This window comes from Gordionus sp. m RMFG-2023, chromosome 1 (assembly GCF_954871325.1).
Source record: "Gordionus sp. m RMFG-2023 chromosome 1, tfGorSpeb1-WG-v2, whole genome shotgun sequence".
NCBI classification, from domain to species: domain Eukaryota; kingdom Metazoa; phylum Nematomorpha; class Gordioida; order Chordodea; family Parachordodidae; genus Gordionus; species Gordionus sp. m RMFG-2023.
The window spans coordinates 12932088-12953124 of record NC_088775.1 but is presented as its reverse complement, the minus strand read 5'-3'; the positions used below and the strand labels follow the sequence as shown (position 1 = coordinate 12953124).

The 21037-nt window shown below is 25.1% G+C and overlaps 1 long non-coding RNA gene across 1 annotated transcript; it reads right to left on the bottom strand.

Moving 5' to 3' along the window:
- Positions 1-3872: 3872 nt before the first annotated feature.
- Positions 3873-4468, bottom strand: LOC135922408 (uncharacterized). Its single transcript, XR_010570882.1, has 3 exons — positions 4262-4468; positions 4093-4214; positions 3873-4052 (listed from the first exon to the last, which is right to left on the bottom strand). It is a non-coding gene; the product is annotated as an uncharacterized LOC135922408 (long non-coding RNA).
- Positions 4469-21037: the final 16569 nt, after the last annotated feature.

The following is a 21037-nucleotide window of genomic DNA, read 5'->3' as shown; positions in this document are numbered from 1 at the left end:
CTGTATTCGAATACAATTTTCTGAAAATTTGCCCAACCCTGCCAATATTTTTTTTTTAACTTAGTAAAAATAATATATATCTTTTTAGTAGAAATAATATTGGTAAATGTAACATAGTAAAAATAATTTTAATTTATTTTATCGTTATATAAAAGTGAACCGTTTTTTTAAATAAAATTATTCACATCTTAAATAAAGAAAAAAAAATAATTTTTAAGAATTTTTATAGCAAAATTCAAGGTGTGCAATGTTTACCCTACTTTTATGGACGCTTTGTCACTAATATCAAATCTACTATAGGATTTTGTAACTAAATAAATGTTAAATTAAATACCCCACCTATTTAAGGTATATATTTAGAAATTCCACTTTTATTTAATGCATATCTATATATGTGTTTTATCTTTTAATTTCCTCAAATATTTAATTTTTAAATATAATAATGATTAAATAGAAATTGCGATGCACAATTACAAAATATTTTATTTAAAAAATATATAATTATGCATTATGAACAATGATATGAAAAGTATCATGATTAAAATTACTAAAGGTATAAAATTAGCTAAGTAGTTTTTTAAAAAACCTTGTAAAACTGTGCGATAATTAGCAAGAGTCTAAACATTTTTAGGAACCGAAAAGCCTTATAAAAAACAATTCTTAAAGAAAAAATTTTTAAATATGGGGCTGAATGAGGTGGCTTTCCACTATGTTAGAGATACTATTTTTTTTAAATATTAGTGTATAATTAGCGAAGGTAGGATTTAATTTTTTTAAAAATCCCGATTAGGGTCGATTTTTAATAACGACCTGATTAAGATTTTAGGAAGGATATTATGTAAGCCTTGAGATTTCGCAAATAGAGTTCCAAATATAAAAATCACCCAAATAGGGCTTTTTAACATTAGTGGGATTCAATGATTCCAATAATAGTAAAAAAAAATTTAGTTTTTTCGATATTCAAATATTTTTTTAAAACTCCCATTAATATTTAATATTTTCTGAATCATAAAATTAGTGTCAGGATTTTAAGTGGTATTATTTTAGACAAAACAGGAATTGTTTTTTCGAAGAGCTAAACATGATTCTATATTTTTTTTAAATTTATGCATAATTAGTGAGCATTCTTATGATTCTTATCTTCATCAAAAAATGGTATTTTCTTGGATATTTTAATAATTTATGATTTTTTTTACAAGCTAACAAACATTTTCTGACGCATTTTGAAGAGATAAACATGATTCTCTATTATTTTTTTTAAATCGTGCATGATTAGCAAGGATTTGTAGTTTATTGGTCAATGTCTAACCCCAAAATATTAATATATTTTAAAGAAGAACTAAATAATATATTAATAGCTTAACCCTTTCATGCACAGAAATTTTTTCGATTTTGCAGATAAAGTATTTTATTGAAAATATATAGCAAAAATCTCATAATTTTATTTTTAAAAATAAAAAAATATTTCTTAAGTTATTATAAAATTAAAGTGGGACACCTGTATCCAATTGTGCAAATAAACATAATTATGATTTATTATTAATGATATGGTTTATAACTTACGACTTTAAGAGAGACATAACACCACAAATTTGAACTATGTTCATCGAAAACTGTTGAAGAATGTATTTTTTTGCTCTGATCTTATAGGTAAATGTGAGGCAGTACATCTCCTAATCTCCAAAGGCACTTTTTTTTATTAGATGGTTTGGATGGCTGGGCTCTGGGTCGAAGTTAATAAAGGTTACGAAATCAAAAGATTCGCTTTGAGGAATCAGACTAATATCGTTTGTATGGATATGTATAAGCAGCCATTCAAACCTATTTACAGGCATAATGTGGCTATATAATAATCGTGGAAATCTGGCATTATGCTTTATTAGGTAAGCTGGTTAAAAAAATTATTCCAATTTCATAAATATAGACAGATTTAAATCTATAAAATAATAATAACTATAAGTACTAAGGATATTATATAAACGTTTCATACTTTGGGCTGTATATAAATTAGTTTGAAATGTCAAAAATTCTGGAAGAAAATAAGTTACAAAAAATTGAATTTTTTTTATGAAGTTTCAGCATCTCCGATATTTTTTGGCCCATAAGTAAGTCAATAGGCGTTGTAGTAATCGTGGATCATTTTTCCAATATGTGGGAGTATATAATAAATTTAAAAGGGGCATATTATCTTCTGAGGCAGAGGATTCATCAATATAATCTGAGCTAATATCCTTTCATCAGTTGACAGCATTCTGCATAGTGGGATTCATTGAAACGCATTATAAATAATTTAATTATTAAAAACAGGATGCATTATATATAAAAATAATGAACTATATATAAATCAATGTTGAAGTACATATACAAAATGTTACGTATACAAAATGTTACAATAACAAATTGAATAATTTAAAATATCCGTTTGTGAAAAATCTGGAAAAACATACAAAATGTGAATAAAAATCTCAATATGATGAATTTTAAGGAAAATTTTTTTAAAAAAATAATGTGTTAAGCATAAGTAAAAATAAAATAAATACATGTTAAAGGTGGGTTAAATTTTGTACTATTATGCAAAATTTGAAAAAAGTGGTGGGTTATATTTTAGCTTAGCATGAATGAAATGGTTAAACAATTTTCCACATGTGAAAGAATTTTTTCAATGTGAAATACATTACCAGTTAAAAAGCAATTTATTATTGGTTCTACAATGAATTGATTTAACTGGCAAAACTTAAATATTTTGGATTAACAAAGAAATAAAAATTATATTCAATGGTATTTTTAAGAGTTGTAAGAAACTTTTCAAATGTATTTAGATACTGATACGTATTTAAAAATGGTTACAAATATGTTGTCTGAAACGGATCTATATCTAGACACAATCTTTCCCAATGTATATTTTTCATATAATTATGTAAGGTCTGCTTTAGGCTTAGTTTAGGATTCTGAGCTAAAAATTTATTAAAAATTTTTATTATTAGAGCACTCTGTTTATCTATAGAGACATTTTTAACCAAACGAGTCTTTCTAATAGGGCACTTGATGGCATAGAGTTGTGTTATATTTTCAAAATAACAATTTTATATTGAGATAAAATTCAAATAGACTAAAATTCCAACTCTCATTTTTAAGAAAATGTTCAAAATTTGATGAGTGTCAAAATAATATCATTAGTCAAATCCACTGAGGTAGTATTGTTAAACAACTCAATTTATAAATGGCCAACCCAATATTTTAACCAAAAATGCAAGCCTGAAGATTTTATTCATAGATGAAAAAAGAAAAATGGCTTGACATCTAGTAACAAAATTTAGAGGCTTGTGTAATACTATTTTGACTAAAATCTTAATCAAAAAATTAGTTAAATACTTTGAGGATTAGAAAAAATCTGATATAATTTGTTAATTTTTTAGGATATTTTACAATTAGTTTTAAACATTATGTTCATCAACTAAAACTTAAAATTTAGCAAGCTATGATTATCAATTGCGTAAAATAAAAATATTTTGTATTTTAATAATGAAATAAACTTAATCTTGATATTTAATGAATTGAATTCAATATAACATAAATAATATAACTGATAATTATTGATTTGTTTTTAAGCTTATTAAATATTGTATAAAAAATATAGTTCCTTTTAAGTTAAATGTTGAACCAAATATTTAGTATTTTATTTACTGTTAGCCATCTATAACATGGCTTATAGCTAAGATATAGCTACGAAAAATCTGCAGCAACTAAAAAAAATATCTAAATTAAATTGTAGATAAAAATGCAACATTTTTTTAGAGGTAATTTGCATTAAGCTATGCCTATCCTTGATACATAGCGTGTATTATAAATGACACATTATAAGGAGACAATTATTCTATATTTTATTAAAATATATAAGGGCTTTTAACATTTAAAAATAATGAGCAATTAGAGCATGGTATTAATAAATTTGATTGTTTGTTTTGTTCACTAAAATCTAAAAAGTAACTTTCACCACATCGGCATGGGTATGTATAATCATCACCATTTCTTGTGAGCTCATCTATATTAACCTAAATAATGTATAATTTTTATTGCAATATAAATCATTACTTCATCATATATATAAGTAGATTTGTTTTTTTCTATAGATATATCATATAAATGTTTAGATGTCTTATTTTTTAATATTTCCCATGCTTTTATAATTTGATAATATTTATCATGGTTACCATCTTTTTCATTTAAAATTTTTTTTTATCCAATATAAATTTTATTATACTTGATTTGTCAGGATGATATATTTTTATTAATCTGTGATAAGCATTTTTAATATCGTTTTCTGTTATATTTTGATGATAAATTTCTAATATTTCATACAAATTACAATTAAAATCTAATGACACCATTTATTAAAATTATCTTCAATTGATCAATTTCTATTAGATACTTTTACAAATGGGCTTTAATTAACATCATTATGAAAATTTTAAAACATTTATAGTGGGTAATGATGTATAGCGTTGAACGTTATTGATTTTTTACGGATAGACAGTCGTTGAATCGAATGTAGTTTTCAATGATGCTAATGCCTACTTCGTAGAAAGAGTCTTTTGTGAGATACCAACTCCTTGAAGAAATTTGAATATTCAATTGAGCTCATTTTTTGTTTAAGTTAGGTGTTTCTTTGGTGAGACAATAGATGCTTCTTTCCAGTGAATCAGGTGAGTCCAAAATGAGAGGTATTTAGGCTGATTCAAAGGCTGGTTAAACCCGGGTTCAGAATTTATTTATTGAACTCGGTTAGTTTTAAATTTATTTTAAACCAGATTATTGGATATGACCTCATAAAAATTTTGAAATTATTTAGTTTTCCTAATGTTTTCTTAATTATATCAAACCCCATACTTATTTATTATTCATAAGGACTACTAATTTTTCATATTGGATATTTAAAAAATAATCCTCGTGACCAGATAAAATAATTTTGATCTGCTATGAATTCTTTAAATTCTTATTGGATCAAGTTGGACGTGAATAAAATAAGCACTATGAATGATTCCAATTTATAATAAAATTTTCAGCCAAAGCATCAGGTGTGGCCGGGAAAAAAAATTTCGCGTAAACTCTTCTAGCTCAAAATCTATTATAATTTAAGCTTTTATTCTAATTTAATTTTTAGATTATTTGTTCTATTAAACCCAATCCTTAGCCCCCCTTTTTTACAAAATAAAATCATAGCCAGTCGTGCCACTTCTCCCTTTCTTTGCATTTATTTTTATCAATGTTTCTGACATAAGCATTAGTAATACATTATAATTTGTAATCCGTTCCATTTTTTCTTTATTTAATAATTTACCATAATTCTTAATTACCCGATTTTTGACGGGCAACCCTGCTTGCTATATATACTTTTAATCAATTTTATATATTTTGCCATAAGATGGCTCTAAAATAATTTTCATCTAATAAAAAAAACATCATTTACTAAACAAGGTAATCTCATATGGATAATTGAACGGTATAGAGACACTTTATTTTTGAAATAGGAATAAATCTAATATTGATAATCTTAAATATTTTGAAAGGATTTGAACATTTAATATTTTATAATATATTCTTTCATTTATCCAATTTTTAAATAAAATAAGTAAAATTAATTATATTCCTCATTTAAAATTTAAATAAAGGTTTTTAAAAGCATCTAAATAAATACGGTATTTTAGATCAACTCAAAACAATCGCCATTGCAGCGCCGACCTTTAATGGCTAGTGCACTTTAACCAGAATTAAATGTCGTGCTTTGAGTGAAAATCTTATTAAGTTGAAGTTGTTCAAAATTTTAATCAATCTTGCCTAATCTTTAGCCTTAATATATAATCGCTTTTTAGGGGTATAAATTCTTTCCAGTTACCCAGATTTTATTAAGTTCATGTTAGTTTGAAGAATTATTTATTTTTAAAAAAGGCATATCATTACTGACTGAATAAAATATCTTTAAATGAACAGTTTGATAGTAACAAAAACGACATATAGTGAATATGAAAGTTATTAAAGATTTACACCATCCTATACACTAATCATGGCTTAAAATAACGCAATAGAGTAAAAATTCCCTAAATCAGATTTAAACTTACTTTTGCCTGAACAGAACTGATAGAATATCTTTAACCGAAACCAAAAAAGGACGCATTTGAAAGAAAGAACCAGTCCACAAAGATTAGAATTTTTATCCCATTTTAATTCAAATATCAAATATATTTACCCCAGGGCTGAGTCGGAATCCTCGAGATTATATCCAATCCCTTAGCTGACCCTTTTTTTAAAATTCGGGGTTCAAAAATTATTTTTGAATTTATTTTCAATATTTTTTTTAAAGAGAATATTGACAGAGTGTAGCATATTGTTAAAATTTTAATTAGTAAGCTGTTAGAATCCTAAAATTAGTGTGAAGACCTATGGCGATATAGATGCACAACAGGATGGCGCTCAATTTATGATATGCTAAATCGATTGTCTAAATTAAAGGATTTTTATTATGGATTATAAAATTTGATTTACTAATTCTAGGTGAATTTAATTATTAATTTTTACGAACTGCCTATGGATCCTTAATAAAAATACTTAAATAAAATACTTAAAATACTTAAATAAAGTAAATAGGAGACGCAAATCTTTCCTTTTATTTTAATTATATATAAACTACAATAACTATATCAAATTTACAAATTTTTAAATTCCAAAAAAAAAAACTAAATTTTTTAAAAATAATAATAATAATTTTTTTAACAAAAGAAATAAAATGTGATTTTTTAACATATATATTTTTTTCACGTCAATATATATATATATATAAATATAAATAATAAACTATAATAATACAACAATAATTTTAAATGAATTAATTTTTTATAGATGGCATTGCAAAATTTCAAGTAGATCTACACTGCCCGTCCAAAATTTAGGCCAGTGGGACCGTTCGAAATTTTTTTTAAAATTGTAATGGGCAGTGCAAAATACTTAATGGCAGGGGTCGGGCAATTCGTGCATGAAAAAATTTAGGGTCATGCAGTACAATTTATATATAAAACTTTAGGCAGTGCCTCGTTCCGGGAATTAAAGTTTTAATATATTTTTTTGTAGAAGTAAGATATTACTTTGATTAATACTGGTTGAGAACAATATGCCAATTTCTTTGTATTTTAAGAGCTGTATAACTAAAACAATAACTCTATAAAAAGTAAATTCACATCAATTTATTTATAATAAAATACAATATACAATGCACTATCAGATACAATCACAATTGATTTATAAAAAGGTTGGTATAGATAATGATAGCGATATAGGAGAGATATTAGAGCCTTAATGGACATTGGAAAAATAAGCTATTAAAGATGTGATGGCCGGAAAATTCGTACAATAATATTTACCAAGCAAGACAGGCCCTGACTTTTAGGAAGGTTTTTCGGATTGTAGCTATCCAGATCTGGCTTTGCAAACCTCAAACATTCTTTTCTTTTAAACTAACTATATAACTGTAAATTCGGTCAACCTGTCTCAGATTATAACCTCTTTTTTTCTAAATTAATAAAATTAAATTTATTAAAATAAACATTTGAGAAGAATGATTAACAGGTCACTATTGCTGTTAATTTCGGTGTGATCGTGAATTTTATTTTTGATCGCCAATGAGTATAAGAGCACAAGGATGATAATAAAGATTGAAATTCTATCATAATAATAATGAAGTATATTTGATTTATAACCAGAGTTTGAAATGCCCTTCAGAATATAACAATCTTCAAGGATTTGTGATCTCTGAAAAATATTTTAAAAATGCTGATAGATGATTGTGATCAAATTTTACCTAAAATTCCACTTTTTTTGTAAGAAATCTTTTATAAGTTAATATTTTGTGATTTTTATATTCATAAAATCTTCCATGATAAAATAACAAATTTTTTTGATTAAAAAAATTTTTACTCTATAATCTGGACAAAAATCAAAAAATTTACGAAATTATTTTTTAAAATTTTGATTAAAAACCTTCGAAAATATAAAATATATAAAACATTCTGTCAAACCCCATTCCAAGTTTTTTTTTCAGAGCTCCGAGTTTTTATATTGAACTGTTGAAAATCCTCGTTAACGAATAAGGATAATAAACAATTTCATGGTTAATTTTTGAACAATTTTCATTAAAAATAAACATTAGATAAACAAAATAATTTTAAATTTTTTTCCGGTCCAAGACTAATCGTCAGGGTTCGAATAACCCAGTTGGAGAAAATGACTCTCAGAGTCTGATCGATAGGAGTTTGGTCAAATCGGGTTCGGACTCGTATTTCGGTGCAAGATTTAATATAAAAATATATTACATTTTTTTGGCTCAAACCGTTACCTTTTTCGGATCATTTAACATGTGTTATATTATTTATTTATCTATTTTTTTTAATCAAATTTTTCTTTACAATAAAAGCTCAAACTCACAAAAGCATAAATAAACGCTCAGGCAACTATGAATCTAATATTATTTTTTTTGAATACTTGAACTTTTGTAACATGAAAATTTTATTCACATGTTTGGCTCCTGATAATTCAGACGAACTTTTTAGTTTAAGTGTATATAGTCCATAAGCAATGCCATTTAAATATTTTTTTGATGATATTAAATAAGATGGGCTATAAGTTTTGGTTCTTATGGGTTTCCCCAAATTAGACAAGTGTTTTCAAATTGGGATTTTTTTTTAAAAAAAAATCAAAAATCGATAAATATAATATTTTTTTAAAAAAAATTGAAAAAACATCGCATCGCATCGCATTAAATTAAATTATTATATTTTCTATCTCTCTTATTATATTCCAAATTTAATTTTAGAAATTGTAAAACTTTTTAATATGATAAAAATGTTGGTTTAAAATTTTTAAATATTATTAAAATAATTTTAAAAATTTCAAGATCAAAAATTGAATATTTTAAAATATTTAAATATTTTTTTAAAACTATTTTAAATTTATTTTATATAATTTTATTTATTTATCACAATGATAATAAAAATATAATCAAATATTAAATTGCATAAAAAAGTTGTGGTATAAATTATCAAAATTAGTGACAAACACTAGAGGCAAAAATGTAATTCTGCTATATTTTTTGGAACGACTTTCCCAGAATCTTTTAAATTCTTTGAATTCTAATTAGCACATTAAAATCTGAGGTAAATATTACGAAATATTATTATATATTTTTTAAAAACGTATCTAATTTCTAGTAACTCTATGCTATTTTTTTTAGCAGTTGTTCAGATTTTTTCTATATAGTTTTATACATAATTTTTCATAATTAATATTATTATCTATTTAATTATTTTTGATAAAATCCAGTATAAAAATGGATAGCTTTTACCATGTAGGTCTATACTAAAAAGGTATAGTTAGGTAATGGCTATCGGCTAACTCAGATTCTACATCTATGAGGCATAGAAAATCAAGCATTGCGGCGCGAGTTAATTTATTTATCCTTTTTTGAGCTAAATATTCGCTCATTAGAATTTATTTTCTACTCAAATAAAAAATATACAAGGTGTAATCAGCTGTTGCCCCTTCACAACGATGTAATTGAAAATCGATCAACCTGAAGTCAAAGATATTTTTTCTTATAAAATAATTCATTTTGCCAAATTGTTTTAGATTTTTTTAATTCCCAGTAACAATCAATGAAACAAAAACATATATATAAAACAAATGACAAAGTTGCTTTAATTAAAAGACATTGTTTTAAAATATATAATCAACAACATGTAAAAATGATAGTTTTAGGCTAAAAATTAATCCACCGTACTCAATTTTCAAGGAAAGAGAGCTTAAAATGATATTTGCAAAATTTGTCAATTTTTGTTGAGAGGAGAGATTCTACTGCACCAATGTTGCACCAATGGCTGCATCTTTTCAAAGCCTTCTGGGTTAGCCCAAGTCTTTAAAAAAAATATGTAATTTCTTAGAATTTCATAATTTAACATATTTATATATATATATATATCAGAGATCTGCTGAGGTACCGTACCATTCACGGCTGGTCCGATTTTTAAAAAAAAATTAAAATACGGCCTGAAGGCATCTGATATATATATATATATATAATATCGATTTTAAAAATCTAGCAAACCTGGCATCAAGCCCAGTTTTTATTGGGGTTTTGGTCATGTTATCTAACATTATTTAAATTGAAAATGCCTCTGTGCTTGTTACATTCAGGTTACCATTGCTGTAGGACAATGTCAGATAAATATTTCACTAGGTTTATATACTCCTACCTCCTAAAAACATACCTCTTACCCTCTTAAAGATGTATTGGTATTTTCCGTTACCTTTTAACTTAACTTTTATTAACATACGAAAATGTTTATAAAATTTTTAAGTTAAATTTCTAATTATTTACACATTTTAAGAATCTTAAAATAATTTTTTTACTTATTTTTTTTTTAAAAAAAATAAAATAATATAAATATAATTAAAATAAGGATTTATATTTAAAAAAAAGTATGTCAAAAAATAAATAAAATCCAATTTAAATTTAGGTTGATTATCTCAATTAAAAGAAGTGTAATATAAACTTTCTATTGTAAAATGAAACAAAAAAAATATAAGCCATATTCTAAGTCTATAATATATATAGATTTTTTAAAAAAAAAATTGATATAAAAATGAAAATAAAAGCTCCAAAGCACACATAATATAATAAGTTTTTAAATGAAATGTTAAATTCATTTAAAGTTAGTAATCTTCTAAATCTAGTTTTTATCGAAAAAGAATCAAGGTTTAACTTTAGGAATGTAGCTCGACTTTGAAGAAAACATAAATGATTTAACTCTACTTTGATGTGGTTTTTCTTCGGTGGCGGGTGGAACCGGTTTAGCAGATTTTTTACCATTTTCTAACTATAGTAATTTACCCATGGTTGTGAGATCCATGTGTAAGCTAATGAAAACATTTAATTAAAAAAAATCAATATGATTTAAATAAATACTTAATCCAATTCAACAAATGTAACTCTTAAGATTCTATGGGGGCAGAGGAAAAATGCGTCCTCTCCAATTTGATCGAAATAGTTCCTTCTACATTCCATCTATTCCTGAATAATAAAATACAATTTATTTCTTTGAAATAATGGAAATATTTATACTAAATTATTTATTATAAATATATTTAAATTTTCAATTTCAAATATTCAAAACCTATAAAAAAATATATATTAAAAATTATATAAACTAAAATATTTTTAAAAAAAACGGTGGAGGGGAAAAAATTATTTTATTATGCATAGATCCTAAAATGAAGATAAAATAACTACATATCTCAAGTGATATTCTTTGTCTGAGGTATAAATTTTATTTAGGATCTCCAGTGATTGTTGATAACTTTGTACTTAAAGTTTTTAAAAATAGAATTGCATCTTCGCTGATCCCTAATATGGTAGTAGCAAAGGGTAGAAAAAGTATATTTTCTAATTGTGAGTATTTGTTACGTTTGGATGATTCGGCGGCCGCAATGGATGCATATTGTGCTTCGATTTTGCAAACGCATCTATATAGCTATAATCCCATACCGAAGATATTTTAAGCGATAATATTTTGAATATAATTTTATCGTAATATCTCATTCATGCTATTTTAGGATTTGTATTTTATTAATTTAAAAATAACTAAAAATGGATGTCTCTTCATATTTAAATAAAATTTTCTTCTATAAAAGGATAAAAGAATAATTTTGAATACCTTACGCACAATTTAGAAAATATGGGAATTTTTTTAAAATAATTATATATAATCTCAAATATAAATAATGTTGAATAATGCGAATAACTAAATCAATTTTAATAATTTCCAACTTCGAATTAATTAAACCTAAAAACAAAGAGACTATTATTCGACCAATAATTATCATCATTATTAGTATAATTGGATAATGGCTTAAAACGTGTTATTTCGGTTGAGTTTATAGACGCGTCCCAGAGAAAATTTGCTAAGCCCAGAAGCTCGAGTTAAAGGTTATTCGTGCTTCTACAAATTTTAGGCTATATTTACAAAAAAACCCATGGACTGAGAGAGAGGATACTTTTTTTATCCTAATATTATGGTTCAACCCAAGAAAATTGCCGTTACAACAAATTTTTAAATTTCTATTTGACTATTTAGAATCACATTATCTGTCAGATTTGACAGGTTATTGCTAAAAATAATTAAGTTTAATTCCAAACAATTTATAATATATCTTAACCATAACCCACAACTCTCAAATCTAACTAACTTTAACTCATATCTCTCAAACCTAATTAACTTTAATCCATATCTCTTTAATCATACTCATTACATTAGATATTTGTTTAATTTTAAATATATTTCATCTAATTTTAAAAAAAATCTCCTTCGCTTAAACATTCCCTGAGTTGAGCTATTATCAAAAAATAATATAATATGGCGCAATTTCTTTTTAAAATTTAATCACTAAATTTGAACTAAAAAAAATATTAATTCAACTTTAAGTAATAAGTTAAGTAAGTTTTATCTCCACTAATCCACTAATAAATCTTTTTTTTAATTTTAAAATAAAAAAAATAAATAAATCGATATTGGATATTTAATTTAATAAGAAGTTAATCCTATATATTTAATAACATAAATTAGCCTAATAAATATTATTATTAAATTTATAAAGTTTTTTGTATTGTTATTAATAAACTAAGATAGGTATATAGACCGTGTCCTGGTTCATCTTATTTTTAGAAACTTATTTCTGCTTAGCCCCATGCTAAACAAATTTTGAACTAGAAACCATATTTGAAAGGAATCGCAGGTATGTTTCCCTGCATTCAAAGTTAGCCCGAATTAGCGGTTATAAAAAATATGATATAAAATTTAATAAGCTTACATAAATTTTCATATACTTCCCTTCGAATTCGCGCTAACTGTAAATGCAGGGTTACGTATCCATAAATCTAATTCATCTTTTTCTTTTGAGTGTTTAGAGAAGCTTATATAGACGGCTAAACAGCCTACTTTTTAGAAATAAGACAAACAAGGACTTAGCTTTGATATTTTTTAAATATGGGTCAAAACGAAATAGATTTACAGTAAAACCCTAACCAATTTGGGCACTTTTGGGACTAAGATTTTTGCCCTAAATTAGATGAGTTTATACTGTAATTGATATTTATAAAAATTTAGATCGGAGCATACAAAATATAAATATTATAAAATAAAAGCTCCTATTTTGCGATAATTGATCATGATTTGGGGATTTAATTTTTTATTTTTCAAAATGGCCTACTTATTTATATTATTATTATTATTATAAATCCGCCAAGGGAGCAATAAATTTTAAAATGGTTAAAAGCCGGAAGGAAATGCAACAATCAAAAAACATTATTATGATAAGATTTATGCGACCCAAAGCAAAAGTCTTAAAAAAATAGGGTGAAAAAATTGTTTTATAAACAAGATATATTAAAAAGGATAAAATTATAAAACTGTTATTATATTTATAACTAAGGAAGTTTAAAAAAAAACATGAATTAAAAAACGGAAAAAAAAACAAATTTTTTAAAACGTAAATAAACAAAGAAAAAACTAAACTCCAAATAAACCCAATATTATTCCAATCTACAGCTATGTCAGTTAGTGACTCTGATATGTCTTAAGAAATTATAACAATGAATTGCGCAATCATTTGACTGATGACCAAATCTAAAAAATTACTCTACTAGATACTTATATTTTAATGAAGAAATATGTTCATAAAAATGACATTTTGGGCCTGAGTGCAAACTTTTATTTATTAAGGCATGGGCTTAGATATCCTTACATTCTATCGTAGACCTTACGCTACTATTTGATTCATATAAATATAAAGAGTTAATCAATATATATGAAGTTGGGCTAGGATCAAGAATGAATTTGCAGGCTCTATCTCAAAGTTTACATTCGGGTATTGAGCCCCCCCCCATTCCTAGTTACCGGCTGGTAACATGCATAAAATTGATTGTTATAATAGATAGAATCATTGTTAAAAGAGGGAGGGGGTTTATCTCGCCCAATATTACTCTTGGCTATGGGTTATCCCTATTATATTAATAAAATTCTTTTATCCTTTGTTTTTACTGACTTCCTTTTACTTAGAGAACAGATTTTTTTTAAGAATAAATATTTTTGATAATACGATAATATTATACTATTTTTACGCAATATACATGCTTATAATACATAATTCATTAGGGATAAATTAAATCATAAGTGAAGTACAACCAATATGATATGCCAAATACACTAATCATTTATACACACAGACACATAATAATCATTTACCATGACATAATAACGCCAAAAGCCTTATTTACTTATTTTTTAAATTATGAATTTTTAAGTAGTCAGGAATTTAAAAAGAAATTAAATAATAAAATATTTATGTAATACTTTTGGTTATTTAAGAATTAGGTTTATTTTATATATTATTTAGAATTTATATGGGAATTTTTTTTGAAATTTTAATAAATATTTTATGTAAAAAAAATCTGATTTTGTTTTAAATTTGATTTGTCCTGCTTGATATCTAGGTTTTTATTATGGCAAAGATACATAGCGTTGGTCATCATATGGTAATCTAAACAACGGCGAAATTTGCGAAATGGCGACCATTACTTATTAAAATGCAATAAAATCCACTTATTGAAATCATATTATCGCTTCCGATATTCTATTCATCATATCCCGTAGCACAGTACCATCTAGCTAGTTTCAGATAAAAACACTCCAAACTTTTTGGATTCAAATCTTGATTGACGCTATCAGCAATCACCAACTAGGATAGAGACGCTACTTAAAAATCGAACTAATTATTTTTTGTTATATATAAATAAGTTAAGATATCTAATCCATATTTTAAAAAAATCCATAACGTTTAACGCATAATCATTACCCAATTTGGGTTATGTTGTAAGAATGTTGGTTGTAAAAGCATTTTTTTTTGAAATAGAGATTATTTTCTGACCGTAATTTTCATGAATTCCTATTCTGGACATACTATTTAAGAGTTTTCAGCTGAAATATCCAAAACCGATCCTAACCAGATCCGGTTGAACTCATGTCAGACGGAACTTTTTAAACAGTCCTATAAATACATGATTGAATGGGACTCTTACCCTTAATAAAATTTCCAATCGGATTATTATATTTTTCTTTCTTTCTTTCCAACATTCGCAAAAAAATGAAGGCAAAAGGTATAATAATATCCAGAATTAGTATTTAAAAATATGAATATCTAAGAAATATTTCAGGGGAGGGGGGGGGGAAGAACTATGTTTTCAAAAGCTTGAGCCCCACCGTGTCCTACAAACGCACTACTTTGTGTACCGATAAAAAAAATTTAACTACTTTCTGAAACTTACTATAACCAAAAAAAATCTTATGTTTTAATCAAAAATTTTACAAAATAAATTTATTATTAAATTTTAATATCTATTTTTTTTTAAATAAATTTTACTTTTTTTGCTAATGTTGGAAATTTTTAAAAATGCATAGTAATGACAAATGATGCAGGGGCTCCCATATACTTTTTTTCCAAGAAGAATAAATTATATGCATAAGGACATCCAAAAATTTTTTTACTTAATGTTGATAGTAAGGTTAGCTTAGGTTAACTTAACCTGTTTAGCTGGAAGTCATGGTTAATTTTATTTTGCCATGATATTATAACTATTTGTTTCTTCCATAAAAAAAGTTATTTTATATCCAAATATTGTATGTGATCTTATTTCTTACGATAATTTCACCATTAAACGGATTGAAGTTTATATTGATTGATGCATATCACTTTTTCGGGACTTAAACATTGTTTCAAAAAAGTAGGGGGTAACGTTTTCATTACTTGCAAAAAAGGACGCTTTACCGGTATTATTTATCTCATGATAAAAGTAACGCATTACTAAAAAATGAAAGCATTACTAAAAAATGAAAGCATTACTCTTTACTTAAAAATTACTTAAAAATTATATTATAATTACAAAAATAATATATTACAAATTATTATCTGTTATTTTCTTAAGAATAATTTAATGTTTTTTATAATGAATAAATTTGAATATTCTTAACTTAGTTAATTATATTTTATTTTCTCTTTCAAAATTGTGCTTAAAATATATTTTCATTTGGTGTAAATAAGTTCTTATTGGGGCCAGGGCAGAGTTAAATCATCTTATTTATCTGAAGAAATGAGTATAGAAATATATTCGATAAATTATAATATTAGAGTATACAAACGCACATATCTTATTTAACCTTCTAAACCCATTTCCAGATAGATTTTCAAAACCATTTTCTAGGCATGTTTTCATCTAATTTTTTTTTTACTAAGGCTTAAATGCCGTCTGGGAGAGATTAGGATTCAGTTTTTTCAAAATATTTTATTATGCAAAAAATTAAATTCCCCAAGTTATCGCCTTTGTTTGTAGATAAATAAAAAATTAGTTGAAAACATGCTTAAAAAAATCGCTCTGAAAAAATGATATGTCTTGAATGGCCTAAAAAAAAATTTTTTGTAAATTTTTAAGATAATATGGAATAAAATTTGATATTTATGATATCATAATCCTCTTCATCTTCTAATATAGTTATAATAAGGTGGAGTTGAAGAAAGTTAGCTTAGATAAAATTAACTATTGTTTCGTCAATACATAATTGGAAGGCTTTTGGTAAATATTTGAAGTAAATAGAACTTAGAAATCGAATTATGTTTTTTCTATATTCTAAAAAATAAGGAAGGTGTCCAACATGTTTAAAGATTATGAATACTAAATCAAAATACTAAATTAAAAAAATTCTGTGATAAAATGCTCAACCAATTAATTTACATTTCCATAATGGTTAAAATTCAAATTAGCAAACAGAAAAGTATAGGGGAAAAAAATCAATTTTAAACCTGTTGCATAATAGTAGTAGTGAGGAGTAACTGGTTTAAAACACTATTTTGGGGTACAGTTAGAGATACTATTAAAGGTATCACATGTTTGGATTTTATGTGCTTATGAAAATTTATATGTTCCTTTTTTTTCTACAATAGAATCTATAGTTAGTTTTAAGCATCCAGTCATATAGATGTATTAATCAAAACCAAATTTTCTCTTTAAAATTTGTTATAAAATAATATGTAAGACAATTTGGTTATATAAATTTATATTGTAATCAGTGTTGTTAAAGTAGCGCATCTACTTTTTTAGTCGGTAGCTTTAGCGCTCTACTTTTAGAAAGAAATAGAGATAGCGATAGCTTGCTACTCGCTACTTTTTATTTTATAAATAAATACATATAAAATTAATAAAATATATTTATAATTAATTCTAAATCATAATCTTGTTGTTTAATTTAATTTTGAAATAAATTTATATTTTAAAATATGCATTAATCAGTTCTCAAAATAATTTAAGAATTTAAAATGTCGACAATCGAGATTGATTTAGAAGATAATTTTGGTACAGATCATATCGACAAAGTAATTTATGTGGAAGAGATTGATGATAATATGGAATTTCTTCTTTCTAAATTCGCAAAATATTTTAATCTTGATAAAAATATTAACATAGGGCATAAATTTTGCTGTAAAATGTGCCAAAAGGTTTTATCATCAAATAAGACAAGTAGCTTCAACTTGAGAAACCATTTAAGGTTAAATAAAACAAATTTAATATCAGTGTGTTGCCTATACTTAATCTTAAAATTTTAATAAATGGTGTATCTTTAATAGTTTTTGAGCTTGATGAGCTTATGCGAAATTTGAATTTCTGGCCTTCCAAACACATGGTATGCATCAATCTCTAGAAACCTTTTTTAAATCAAAAATACTTAAATGAAAGTTTTGTTGATTTTTCTTATAAAAAACATGTATAAATTTAATATTGCATTCTGTTATAGTGTTGAACAATTATTTAGTACGGCAAAGTTTATACATTCTGGTAGTAGCTATAGACTTGGAGCTGATAATATAGAATTATTATTATTATTATTGAATTGCAATAAAAAAAACTATATATTTGAAATTATGGTTATATTTTTATACCAATATTTTTTATTTGCGGAAATAGGGACACTCAAAAAAATATTGAAAAATATTTTTTAAAGTAGCGTAAAAAGTAACTAATAGTACGCTACTTTTTTAAAAAAATAACGGTAGCGATCGCGATAGCGTGCTACTTTTTTGTAAAATAGCGGTAGCAGTAGCGTTTAACAACAATGATTGTAAATTAATAATAATCTCCTGAATTAATTTTTGTATAGGAATTTTATAAAGATGCAGAATCAATTAAATTATATAGGTTAAAATTTAAATTGGCAGATAGAAAAATAAGAAATAAATTAATTTTGTAGTGAGGTGTAATGGATTTAAACATTTTGGGATATAATTAAATATACCATTAGAGGTATCAAATGTTTGAATTTTATGTGCTTACATTATGATCTACCTTTAATTATAATGCACTATTAGAAACAAATAATTTGTTATGATTGTTTCATTCAATGATTTGTTCCCTATAATGGACAATTAAAATTTGATACATAATAATTTTCTAACCAGTAATACACAACTTTTAGAAACTATATAATCTTAAGCCTTCAAAAAATGATTGTCTTAAACATTTTACCATCCGTGGTTTTAATATAGACACAGATGTAAGTTCTTAAATAATGATAAAGTTTTAAATTTTAACGATGACCCTATTGATATCAACAATATTGCAATCCCACATCTACCTGCTTCTCCTTATACTCTGATACCTCCAAGTCTAATGTTATTACTCAAATCCCTAAAGATGCTTGATTACTGGTGGGGAAATGTTTCTCTAATTGCATCTCCTAAAAAGGAATGTCTCAGATTTTTTTTATTGCCTTGATACTTTCAAAGTTCCCTACAAATCTTTGCCCAAATCATTAACTCGACAAATTAAAGATGTCGATCAACTTTTCTACTGTACATCTTCACTAAATTTTTATTTAAATGTTAGCAATGCTTATTTTAGCCCATTTACGTCAAAAAAATTCAAAAAACTTTAAAAACAACGATTATGACAATTGTCACTTATCTAGGGTATATCTTCACTAAAATTTTATTTAAACATGTTAGCAATGCTTATTTTAGCCCATTTACTTCAAAAAAATTCGAAAAACTTTAAAAACAACGATTATGACAATTGTCACTTATCTAGGGTACATCTTCATTAAATTTTAATTAAACATGTTAGCAATACTTATTTTAGCCCATTTATGCCAAAAAATTCGAAAAACTTTAAAAACAACGATTATGACAATTGTCACTTTTCTACTGTACATCTTCACTAAATTTTTATTTAAACATGTTAGCAATGTTTGTTTTAGCCCATTTATGCCAAAAAAGTTTGAAAAACTTTAAAAACAACGATTATGACAATTGTCACTTTTCTACTATACATCTTCACTAAATTTTTATTTAAACATGTTAGCAATGCTTATTTTAGCCCATTTACGTCAAAAAAATTCGAAAAACTTTAAAAACAACGATTATGACAATTTTCACTTATCAATGGTACATCTTCACTAAAATTTTATTTAAACATGTTAGCAATACTTATTTTAGCCTATTTATGCCAAAAAAATACGAAAAACTAAAACAACATATTCTTATTATAGTTTTGTTCACATTAATCAGTTTCCCAAAATTTAGCAATTTACCAGATTTTATAAAAAAACAAAAAAATTGAGCAGACCCAACGAGTCAAATACACGAGCCGACTTAGCGAGCCGACTAAGCGAGCTGACTACACGAGCTGACCAATGCGGCCCATTTAGTCGACTCGAGTCAAAGTCGTTTTTTCGACTAGAAACTAGGCTCGAGTCGCAGCTAAGTCGACTCGGCTTAGCCGTTTAACAACACTACTCATAGGCGTAGCCAGGGGGGGGCAAAGGGAAATCCCCCCTCAGAAATTTATCACTTTTTGTGAATATCATTTTAAGCTAATAAATATTCCCCTTAGTCCTTCCCCCACTCCCTGACCCCCAAAAATGTATGCATATATCTTAAACAATAATTTGAAAGAAAGTATGTAAAAGTTGATATTTTTTTAAAAAACTATTCTCATAAATTATACATTTTGGGGAAAAGCCTTTATAAATAAAAAAGTGAACCAAAAATGTTTTTTAAGAAATGGAATATAAGCCAAAGATAAGTCTTAAGACAAAAGTGAAATGTATTACAATTATTAATAATAGATCCATAAAATTACTAAATAATATAATATATCAAATAGAATTTTTTATAAAGTGAGTAATTTTAATTTATTTATTTTAATAAAAGTAAAATATAATTATAAAAAAAAAAAATTATAAAACTTGATAAAATTAAATCATAAATTAAATAAAAAAAATTAAAGCACAAATATTATATGTCGTAGATTTAGTGTATATCTAATTTTATAATTATCATATGATAATCAAGTAATTTTTACCAATTAGGCGAATTATATATTTTACAGAAAACTATAAAATATTGATAAGGACATCGGAAAATATCTTTTAAAGACAATGTGGGATAAAAATATGAAGATTAATTTTTAATATCATTTTTTATTTAAAATAAATAGTTGGCGTTAAATAAATGCAAATTGTTGCTATATTTATTATCAAGATCATTGATTAGTAAAATTTGTTAAAATATTAACTGTAATATATTCTCTAACTGTCAAATATGTTTGTAAAAGTGGAATTTTACCTAGTATTTTCTAACTAATTCTATATAATAGAGGAATATCAACTATATGTCTACTTACTTTTTATAAATAAATTTCTTATATTTGTTTGGAATAAATTATTACCATGTTTAATATTAATGTATATACAAGTTATTTATTATATTTTATATAAATAAAAATATATTTCATATTTTTTGTTCCGGGCTTATTTTTTTTATTAAAATTAACCTCCTATCTTGTAAAAATATTTTATGACTATATATAGACTAAGGTAACCCTGCCGAAGGCCCG